Raw genomic sequence first — 12,258 nt, 5'->3', positions numbered from 1 at the left:
AAACGGTCAACAATAAAAAAAATTAATTAAAACAATATATTTATATATCTATATAAACATACACCTTCTTCTCCATTTCATATCCTTCTTCTTTATTTCATATCTATATAAACATACACCTTCTTCAAAAAAACTAGCAAAATGAATCCTAGAAACAACCCGAACCAACCGAATTCCGTGGAACTCACCGCTACCATGAGAGAAATCATCAAAAAACACGAAAAGTGTGCCAAGGAACTCAACAATACCATGAGGGAAACCAACAAACAACACGAAAAGATTGCCGCTATGTTGAAATTGCGGGAAATGAGTAAAGAATACGAATCCCTCAAAGCGGCCGGGTTACATGAAGAAGCCGTATTATTGCAACGACAACGAATTGAAAAAATGCGCGAATATTATGGATATTAATATATTTTTTTAGTTATGTATTTTTTGTATTTCTTTTTAATTCTTAGTTATGTATTTTTTTTTATTTTAGTGCATTTTTATTTAATTATTTAAATAAATTGGTTTTTATTTGATTAATTTAATTATGAAAAGAAAATAATAAACAAAGATACTGTAGGCCTAGTTTATAGCCCATACACCATTACACACTAAAAATAAATACTTTCTTGATGACTGGACGCTACGTGTCGCAATTCGTCTCTGTTCCTCCACTACGCATATCCAAAATTGAGAGGGGCGAATGAGTTTAATTTGAAAACGTGATTGCATATGAAGTTGTTATCAACACATGCGAGCAGGTAAGACGGGTCTATGTAAATGGCTATATAAATCAACCACCACATATATTATTGATTCTACCTCCACTCACACGCACACCATCTATCTTCTCTCAAATGGAGATCAACGAGTCAAATCCACTTCTGGCCTCCAAAAATGCCACAAACACTGCTCACTTCACCGGCGACGCTGACGATATCCCTCCGATCACCGGAATAAACGACTTCTACACCCAATTCCTAGCAGAATCCAAGAAGCTATGGTTCCTTGCTGCCCCTATGATTTTCACTACTGTTTGTCAGTACTCACTTGGAGCCATCACTCAGACGTTCGCTGGTCACGTTGGAACTCTTGATCTTGCGGCTTTCTCCATCGAAAACTCGGTTATCGCGGGCTTTTCCTTAGGGATTCTGGTTCGTATTTTTATTTTTTCTAAATAAATATTTACGTTCGAAGAAAGTTTAGTTTGTTATCAAAATGAGCTAACAGCGGACTTGCTATCCCTTCGCTTTCTGTTTCAACATTAAAAAATATACATATATTTTGTCTTTTTTCAGTTTTCTTAGAGCATTCTCGTCTCATCCCCTGTAATTATGTGATGAAAGTTTGCAAATTATAGGTGAGGTTATGAGTGGTCGTGAGTGTAAATTATAGGGCGGAGTGAGAAATAGTGATTTTTTTGTAAATTTGGAAAAACATTGTTTGTCCCTATTTATTTATTAATATTTATTGGATTGATTGTGAGTAGAGGAAAGAGAAAACTGTAATGATAAAGGTATAAAAAATATTATATAATTGAATAGAAGAGATAAATATAGTTTTTTTTAGTGTAATTACAGAGATAGGGATGGAGAACGGGTTGAAAATGCTCTATGAGTATTCAAATCCTATCTGTCATATTATGCAATAGTGGTTTTTATAATGCTGGGAATGGTTTAGGATGACTTTGTGTAAATGAGAAAATATAGTGATTTTTTTAGTATGTTTGAAAAGTTCGTGTCTATCCTATAATTTTTTTAAATATTTGTTTAAAGTGGTTATGAGTGGGGATGAGAGAATATAATAATAAAGGTATAAGAAAATATGTATAATTGTAACGGTGAGAGAAAATGTTGTGATTTTTAGTGTAATTATTTAATTTAATGTTTGAAGATACTCGAAAGGATATGAACGCTTTTAAGTAACTTAATTTGAACTTACTAATTCGTTTATAAATTATTAATGTTAGCTTGGCATGGGGAGCGCATTGGAGACGTTATGTGGTCAGGCGTATGGAGCAGGACAGATCGATATGTTGGGGATCTATATGCAACGGTCATGGATAATATTATTCGTAACCGGGCTAATCATGATGTTCCTCTACATCTTTGCAACACCGTTTCTCATTTTCATCGGACAAACCGAAGCGATATCCCAATTGGCGGGAAAGATGGCGTTATGGATGATCCCGCAGTTGTTCGCCTACGCAGCTAACTACCCGATCGCCAAGTTTTTGCAAGCACAGAGTAAGATTATGGTGATGTCAGTCATCTCCGGTGTGGCTTTGGTTATTCATACCTTCTCTAGCTGGCTTTTTATGTTGAAGTTTGGGTGGGGGCTGTGGGGTGGAGCCATTGTGCTTAACTTTTCATGGTGGTTCATGGTGGTGGCTCAGATGCTCTATATTCTTAGTGGGACTTGTGGTCGAGCGTGGTCTGGTTTTAGTTGGGCTGCTTTTAGTAATCTATGGGGTTTTGTTAAACTCTCCTTTGCATCGGCAATCATGCTTTGGTATGTCAAATTAATTACCATCTATTCCTTTTGTTTTTTGCTACCTAACATGTGTAATATTTAATGGCTAGAGTTGCATTATAGATTTTCTAGTTTTTTAATTATTATTTTAGTTTCATTTAGCTAATTTATTCTTAATAATTGTTGCAGTTTGGAAACATGGTATTTTATGGCCTTGATACTCTTTGCCGGATATTTAAAGAATGCTGAAATTGCAGTGGATGCACTCTCCATATGGTTAGTATTGTTATTTTTATATACTTAATGAGTATTCAAATAATAATCAGGAGGCTTATTACTAACCTTTTAAAAAGTTGACATAACTAATATATATATATATAAATATATAACACTGCTTTATTTTATAAACAAGCACCCGGAGCAAAACTAGCTAAACATGTCTCAAACAACACCACACCACAAAACCGTAAAATAAACAAATTTCTGCATTGAAAATGCTAACACTCGACAGTGGCACAAATTAGAGCCCAGCTCTATGCTTATGCTTCAACCAGAGCAAAAAGTTCTCCTTTATCAAGCTATCGATGACTCCTTTTCTACCTTCGAATATAATAAATTGTAAAACCATGGGCAATATAACAAAATATAAGACAATGTGTAGTCAAAACGTCTCACCCTTGGCCATTTGCACCATGTGTCATCCAAGGCCCGGCCATGAGCCAAGGCAGAGTGGCCAATGGCCACATGCCCGACTACCCGATAGGCCCAAAAATTAAAAATATATATATAAATTCCCGGCTTCTTCATGGTGTTGCAATGGCGATAAAATTGGAGACGAGAGGGTGAAAATACAAAGGATAGAGATGAATTGCACATGTTTCAAGGTCCAGCATATAATTAATACTAATATAATATTGTTATGCATGTACTTTCTAGTTTCTCTCTATCCTCGGTTTTCTATTTATTTATTTTTTGAAATATAAACTTTCTATTTTTATTGATATATTTGACCAAACTTTAAAGTCCATGTGTGTGTGATTTCCACTGACAATAAATCGCTAGATTTTTCTAAATAAGTGTAAAATATAGAGAATAATAATCATGACACGGTAACAAATTGATTTTTTTTTACAATATAACCTTCTTAAGTATATATTTTAGAGGTCCATCTTTTTTATATAAATTTATATATTGGGTGCCAATATATTTTAGCTCTAATGCGGCCATGAATTCTTAGTGTTTCTCAGGAATGTAATGTATATATTTTCAAAAATTTATACTTAAACTTATAAAACGTTCAAACTTATAACCAAAGTCTAAAAATCTAAAGCCAATTGCCCAAATGTTCTTTAGGAGGCGGCTTGGTGATGATATCTAATTATCTATTAAGAATGATGTGTTGGATGACATAAATTATAAATAATTGATCGAGAGTTTTGCTTCAAAAAATGCTAGTAGAGTGTCACGTCTCGTTTAGGTATTTAAATTAAACTATTTTGCTACAATATTTATGTTTTGTTTGTTGAAATCGCAGCTACCATCGTATCATTTACTTTTTATTTTTAAGTTACTTAATATATATTTTAGTTAAGGCCCGAATAATACTCGCTTTCGGCCCAAATTTTTTTTGCGACTCTCAGAGCCGGCCCTGTGTCATCCCGTCAGCAGCAGAGAGTTTTGTAAAAAGTGTCGTAGTGGGTAAAAAGCAATAACTCCCCTACAATAATTACATACATTCCCCTCTCTCTCCCCTCCTCATACACAACTTTATTAAAATTTGTGTCTTGCGTGTTGCAGGACACGCCTATTCAAAAACGCTGCTCCATACCGCCCGGGGGGGGGGGGGGGTGAAAACGCCTAAATAGTAAAACCATGGTTTCAAAGAGTCATACTAAGGACACCCTTCTATAGGTCCTGTATAGGGCTATACGGGACCCTATATGTCTCGTATAAGGCTACGGGTTCTTGTCCCTAAGAAAACCCTTTCAAATACTTGATTTTTAGAAAGTTGACTCAAGGAGTCAAGGGGAGTTAATGAGTTATGTCAAAAAAATATTTACATGTTACCCGGAAAGAGAATTTTAATGCTTGACCCTGTCTAATTACATATAACTTTGCAATTATTTATATTAAAAATGTTTTAACTTTACCGAAATTATTCACATAAAGTATCTTTCGAAGCTGGTAGGGATCAGGAATCCAAATCATTATCTTTTTCTTTTTAATGTGTCGAGGACTGGAATAAGTAAAGCCACTTTTAGGGTGGTGTAGCTTGTTTTTTTCAATAGTGTGACAAAAAAAAAGTTAATAGTGTCTTTCATCATTTTCAACTGATCATATCAACATGTTAGGCTGAGGGGTGTGGGGGGCGCGAGAGGGGGCGCGAGTGGGGGCGCCAGGCAATAATATTGTGACGTGTGGCAGAGAGAGAAACTTGATAAGATGGGTGTTAGTAGTGGTGCTCGCTCCCCGGGGCATGGTGTGGAGGGGCGCGAGAGGGGGCGCGAGCGGTTTTTTTTTTATTGTTTTATAAATGTATTAAAAAAACGTATTATTAAAAAAACTCATAAGTTATTTAAAAAAACACACATTAATTAAAAAAACACATTAATATCTAAAAAAAAAATTAAAGTACTAAAAAAAAACATTATTCTTATTCTTCGGCTTGGTCTTCTTCGATCAACCTCTTCCGGATACGTTCCTTTTGTTTTTCCATCAGCATTTGGTCGACCGGATTTAGGTTACTGAAGTCTCTTGTAAGGAATTCCAAATCTCTCATTCTTTTTTTTTCCTTTTTGTCATTAGAGACCACCTCCATGGTTTTGTTGAATTTATTGAGGGATTCAACAAGATCGTTGATGTTTACGGCTTCCCCCTCAGCCGGTTTTTTGCCCCTGGCGTCCCTTCCCAATGGCCGCCTCCTCGGCGGTGAAGACGTTTCCTCCCCCGCAACGTTTAGGTCGAATCCAACCCGGCAATCCGACCCGGCGGAAGTGCTGTACGCTCCAGACGAACTAGTTTTAGTCCGTTTCGGCCCTACTTCCGCATCAACGTCCGGCGCCACTAGCTCAACCCACTTAGAACACCTTCTCAACCTCTCCCACACCTTTACATCGTCCCACGTCTTCACCGTCCCATACCTCCGCAGGCACTCCTGCCTCCACTCTTCGACAGTGAAATTATAAACCGCCAAATCGTCACTGCCACTTGGTCTCATACGACCGGCGTTCCTGTTTAACAGATTAGTAAACAAGCCGACAAATTTTCTGATTTCGGTCCACCGACCCGAAATCATATCGGCGTTTCGCTCTGTACTCCCAACGAGCGAATAGAACGTCTCCCTAACCTTTGTCCAAAAGACCTTGCTCTTTTGGTAGTCCGCTGCAAAATGCATAAATAAATTTGTATGTCATTTAACTTTTTTATTTAACTTTTTTATTAAAAATCATTTTTAAAAACGTTAAAACAATTACCGCAACGCCGATCCTCAGAAGTGACTATCCAAGCCCGACACAGGGCTTCCTTCTCATCCGATGACCACGGAGTGATTTTCCGTTTCGTCCTTCCTGTCGAAGCCGAACCCGACCCGTCCGTTGCAAATTGTTTTTTCCGGTGGACGCGTCTTCTTTGTCCCGCAGCTTCACCTTCTGGTTCTTGTGTCTCCGGAACTACAAAGTTAGGAGACGGTTGTATGTTGGATGGTTGAAAGCCGGATGGTTGTTGCGACCCCGAATAAAACATCGCTTGGTCCGGTGCCGACCATAAATCGTCGTAACTGTAATCTGATTCTAGGTTTGGGTACCAATTTCCAGCCATGTTTTTAAAAAAAGGTTTGGAAGATGGGGTGATTTTGGGTTTTGGGTGTGGTATGTGATATTGGTATGTGATATTGGTGTTGGGTTTGATATAGGTTAATAGAGAGAAAAGATTGTATGTTATATTGTTGTGGGTTTGTGTTGGATATAGGTTAATATATAGAGAAATATTGTATGGAAAAAAAATTTTTTTTTAATAAAAAACGAGCCCAAACGGCTCTATTCACGCAACCCAAGAAACCTTCACGCCATTCTCAGCCGCTAGCCCATCCGCGCCTGCCTCTTTTTCCGCGCTCGCGCCCCTCTCGCGCCTCGGTGGTGTGGTGCTCGCGCCCCGGGGCGCGAACGGCTGTCCTCTTGCGCCCTTTCTCGCGCTCCACACCCCTCAGCCTTATCAGAAACCAACAAAAGGACCAAAACCAGCTTTTCATAAAATTTTGAGGCCATGTTTTTTTTCTTAGGCCTAGTACGACGCGGATTCAGGAAAAAAAGTTATAACTACATCATTATATTTAGAAAATATATATAAATGAGTAGAGTTTGACACTTCATAAATAATTTGTGTACCGCTCGACATGCATAACTAATCCTTTCGTTTAGCGTTAACATCTTTAACTATTATCTAAATAAACATGTCAAATGACAAACGTCAAAGTGTTCCCAATTATATTCAAAACTTATATCTTCATATTAAGTGTTTTAATACAACAAAAGGAGCCGTACGTGTTTACTTTCATCGGTTGAGATATCAAACTCAGCTCGATTGACACGCTCACTTTCCCATAGTCGCACCCCACGACAACGACAACTGTCTCGTGTTATCCCTTGTCTCGTGTTATCCCTTCTTTTTTCATTAAAGCTTTGTGAGAAGTGAATGCATACAAATTTTTTTGAACGGCCCACGAATCTTTCAAATAGACTACTAACGAAGTTCATCATGGCGGGATGCACTTGCCCCGAACCGGGAAACCTTCACTTAGGGCCGACGCTTAGCAAACACTCGCCCGAAGGCAAGGCAATACGGTGAGATAAAAAACACTTTCAGTTTAAAACACCTGCACTTGGTTTTGTATTTACTCGAACTTATTCGTTTAAGCACTGTATAATAACGCATAAACAAATTCATATAAAATAATTATATATACACGATATAATGTTGCATTTCACGTTAATCTAAGTGGTACTTAAGGAAAAAAAAACAACTTTTTTATTTTTATTTTTTTGTCATTTAAACATTTATGTATATATAGCTCTTCTAGTATCAATCATTTCAATCTTATTAATTTAATACTCGGTTTGGTGACTGATTGATTCATTAAAGTGTCTAGGGCAGAATTGTGGGTCAACATATCTTTAAACGGTGACATGAAGACAAAAATGATTAAATGCAACCAAAGTTTTTGTTTTTTGAGTTTGGAATATTGGATTTTAAAAATCATAAAATAATATTGGTCGATAATAATCCTTATTCATTTTATCGCCACTGGCGGTCCCAAATTCAAAAAAGTTGGCCTCAAATGGTCTCCCGTTAAAATTGACTTAACGGCGTTATAGTTTTTTATGAATTTCAAACCAATGTTTTAGGGTTTTTGATCGTTAGGAGGATACAAGTTGATTGGTGTAAAACTTAGTTCAAAACAGTGCTTCAAAATGACGAAACAATACTTCAATTCAGGTGTTTGAACTTACAATTAACCAAAATCAAGTCGTTTGGATCATTTTTTAGAGCTAAGTTTTATATCATTCGACTCGCATCTTCCATCCGATTAATAACCCTAAAAAGTTAGTTTGAAATTCGGAAAAAAATATAGCGTCGTTAAGTCATTTTTAACGGAGGACCATTGGGGGCCAAATTTTTTGAATTTGGGACCACCAGTGACGATAAAATGAATAGAGATTATTATTGGTCAATACCATTTAATATGGATTATTAAAATCCAATTTTCCATTGAGTTTTAAGTCTAAGATATTACAAAAATTTTTACAACTTGTAATATAACAATTAACTAAGTACCCCAATTTTGATGAAACTTTACAGCACAAACATTGTTGGGGTGGGCAGTTATGATAGCAATTGGATTCAATGCAGCTATTAGGTAAGCGTTACAATTATTTTTCTTTCATCTTTTATCAAAACCAAATAATAATATAAATATAATTATGGGATGTAGTATAAGGGTGTCAAATGAACTAGGAGCAGCCCATCCAAGAACTGCAAAATTCTCCGTGGTGGTGGTCGTCTTCTACTCAATCGTCGTCGGTTGTTTTTTGGCCCTTCTCCTTATCATTTTCCGGCATCAATATCCCACCGTATTTGCCGACAGTTTAGAAGTTCAACAAGCTGTTTATGCGCTTACTCCATTGCTAGCGGTCTGCCTTGTCATTAACAATATTCAACCCGCACTTTCTGGTATGTATTTAATTCTCAACTTGCATGAGTTGCATCGATCATCATTGATGTTAACATGTTGTGTTTGCTCTAACGGACATTAGATTTGTCCGTTAAATTCAGGTATGTGATGTGTAATATACATATATATATATATATATAATACATAATATCTAACATTACACATCATTGAATTTAACATACATTTATAGTTTTCATTAGAGCACGAAAAGTGTAACAACATATAATAAAGGATGATTTATGTAAATTTTGTAGTTTAAAAATGATTCGTGCAAATTGACATAACAAACTTAAAACATTGAAACCTCTAGTTCATTATAACTATTTTGTTGTTGCATTTAACTGGCTTATTAATTTATATGTTCATATGGAAAATGTAGGGGTGGCAATCGGGGCGGGATGGCAAGCTGTGATTGCGTATATTAATATCGCATGCTACTACATCTTTGGAGTTCCTTTGGGACTCACTCTTGGATTTGTACTCAGTTGGGGAGTAAAGGTGTGAACTTATGCTCGTCCATGTTGTACATCACGCATTACTGACAGTAACATGTATATCTAATTTACATAGAAAATTGTTGTAGGGTATTTGGGTAGGCATGCTAACTGGCACAGTGGTACAAACCTTTATCTTGATTGGGATTTGCGTTAGAACAAACTGGGAGAAAGAGGTAATCAATACTTGTTTTCGATATGATTCGTTTTACCTAAAGTTTAATAATGGGGTTATTATGGATATAATTGCAGGCATCCATGGCTGAAGAGAGAATTAAGAAATGGTCGGGTCAAAAGGGGATCGAGGAAGAGAAATAAAAGGTTAATTATTGTATTAGATTGATCAGGTTAAGGTTGATTAGTGTAGCCCACAGTTGTCAAATTTTCAATTGATGATCAAGCCCACAAAGTGATCTCAGCCTGACTGCAACACAACTTAAAGACTCATGTTATACTTAAATATGTTAGAACATGAATTTCTACAAATACTAAATTGAACCGACAAGAAACCCATTCGCACATTGAAAAATAAAAAGTAAAAACTAGTGATGTTGATAGAAAAAGTGAAGTTCCAGTTACCTGATCTTGCAACTAGTCCCAGTTTATCGAATCGAGATGAACAGCGCCTAACAGCCTGCAGTGGACAAATGGAGGAAGTCAGGAACTTAAAACTCTGCATATTGCTTCATAATCCACTCATAAATATTTATGCCAACAAAAACATAAAATTAAAACATTTGAGGGTGCACATGTCAAGATCAAGCAAGCATAGTGTGTATATTGGCAGAAACAATGTAGGTATGCATATTATATGGTGCTAGTTAAATGGTACTTTTAACTGAAGTTAATTGCAGCCCAAACATAACATCTAAGCATATTAAAACAATCAATAAAAAAACTATATAATTAGGGCCCTTAAGATTTGAGAGCTCAGGGCAGAGGGTTTTTTTCCTAAATTATAAGTGAAAACAAAAGCAAAACAATTAGATCTTCCTATGAAAATGCATCGATAACATATTAAAAGTAATCAAATTAAATTAACATACTTGTCACTCGATTACACAAAATCTACGCATCAATCCAGCGGCTTCAACATCGATTCCACGATTCTCCCTTGTTTCGTTAACCCTCAGTTACAGCTATCCATCTTCTCTTCATACATAGTATTAAATATGCTTCAGTTTGAGGGGGGGGGGGGGGGGGGGGGGGGGCGGTTATCTTTTACTCTTCATTTATTTATCATTAAAATTAAAATATGCTATTATAACAAAAATATATGAATAGCTTTTTAGAAAATATAAAAGTGTATTTGTATAACACATATATATAAGTGTAAACATTTATATAAATATAAATTAAATTATGGAAAATATCATTAACTTTTTAACCAGTAATACAAAATAGTAATGTGGGTATTATATGACATTTATTCTTAGACCATGTGTAGTCATAATGTCTCTTCCCTAGGCGTTATGCGTCACGTGTCGCCCAGTCAAAGTTATGTTTTTTAGCAAAAATATGGGGTAGTCATAATGCCTCACCGTTGGGCGTTATGCGACACGTGGCGCCCAGTCACGTTTACACTTTTTTGCACCCACCACCGGATCCAATTATTCCGGCCACCATGAAAACCCACCACCGGATCTTATTATTTCAGCCATCATGAAACCCACCGGATCCATTATTCGGGCCACCATGAAAACCCACAACCGGATCCAATTATTCTGGCCACCATGAAACCCACCGGAGTGAATACAGTTTCATCGGTGAACGAAACCGTCGGCGAATGGTGGAACAGTCGCATATCTTGGATGGATCTTGGCGTGACGATATATACTTGGTGTTATAGAAAGTTTTTAGATATACTGAAAAATCACTATATTTTCTCTCGTTTCTACTTAGAACACCCTAAACCACTCCCTAAATTATAAAAAAAAACAACTCACGTAATTTGATGGGTATGATGTAAACTTCACAAATCATAACAATTTATAGCACATTATTGCATAATATAGCACATTATGTTAAGCATATTAAATACATGTAATACTTCGCAAATCATAGCAATTTACGGCTAAACATAGTCGGTTAATAATGATGATCATGGTCAAATATGGTCTAAACGATCGCCATCCTTTCGGTGTTTGCATAATGAAATCATTTGTCATTTATGCTAACATTTAGGATCGAGCTCGAGCTCTTTTAGTAAACAAGCCTTAATAAAATCTATAGTTCAATCTTAAGCTTGTTTAAAGGCTGCCATATTTGAGATTTAACGAGCTAATTTGAGTTGTTCATAAGCGGCTTGACTCATTAACACACGTAGGTGTATATTATCTAATCGATGTAAAATTATATAAATAGTATTTATGTTAATAAATCCTAAAACTTTTGAAAAATAAATCAATTATTATATTAATTTTCTTATCTAAAATAAGTTATCTTCTATTCTAATTAGGGGTTTTCAAAATTTGATTCGAATTCGAAACATTCAAAATTCGACTCGATTCGAATTCAAATATGAAGATTCGAATTCGATTACAAAATATTCGAATTTGATTCGATTCGTATTCGAGTATAGTAATCGAATACGAATTCATGATTTTTTATTCGATTCGATTCGAAATCGAATTCAAATTATATAATATATCAATATATATTTAATTTATTAATTTTGGTCAAATCCGTAAATAATAAATGTCCAAAACATCATAACTAATCCCAATAGCCATGCTGATATTTCTTAATTTTGCCAATACTTAATTTTGAACTTATTATCATGTGGTATTGTAGTGTAAGGCCCCGTTACCGGTAGCCCTACTTTCGTGTTGGATTTACTCATAAACGCAGTTCTAAATATCAGAGTTAATTAAAACATTCGCGGAATATAAAAGCTTTCATAAAACATTTCATAACAAAACACATCTTGTCTTAAAACATCATTTTGTCTTTCAAAATAAACAAACATTAGACTTAAACGTCTTGAGTCTTCGGATGCCAGCCTCTTATTCAGTGCCACGTGTCTCCTCAAGCGAGCTGCCTCATCCTACTCACCTGCGTGCATACTAAAAGTCAGCT

General features: G+C 35.9%; 1 pseudogene across 1 annotated transcript; it reads left to right on the top strand.

Annotated features, from left to right (window-relative positions):
• The first annotated feature begins 805 nt into the window (after positions 1 to 805).
• Positions 806 to 9,516, top strand: LOC143595989 (protein DETOXIFICATION 31-like; annotated as a pseudogene). The gene is made up of 8 exons (XR_013146624.1): positions 806 to 1,142; positions 1,958 to 2,499; positions 2,650 to 2,736; positions 8,314 to 8,371; positions 8,447 to 8,685; positions 9,066 to 9,184; positions 9,270 to 9,356; positions 9,433 to 9,516. The product of XR_013146624.1 is annotated as a protein DETOXIFICATION 31-like (transcript).
• Positions 9,517 to 12,258: the final 2,742 nt, after the last annotated feature.

The sequence above is a fragment of the Bidens hawaiensis genome, unplaced genomic scaffold (genome assembly GCF_021521415.1).
Source record: "Bidens hawaiensis isolate Kalapana, Puna unplaced genomic scaffold, B.hawaiensis_p1.1 tig00045931_1, whole genome shotgun sequence".
NCBI lineage: Eukaryota > Viridiplantae > Streptophyta > Magnoliopsida > Asterales > Asteraceae > Bidens > Bidens hawaiensis.
The sequence above is the reverse complement of the archived record's forward strand: the minus strand, read 5'-3'. Positions and strand labels throughout refer to the sequence as shown.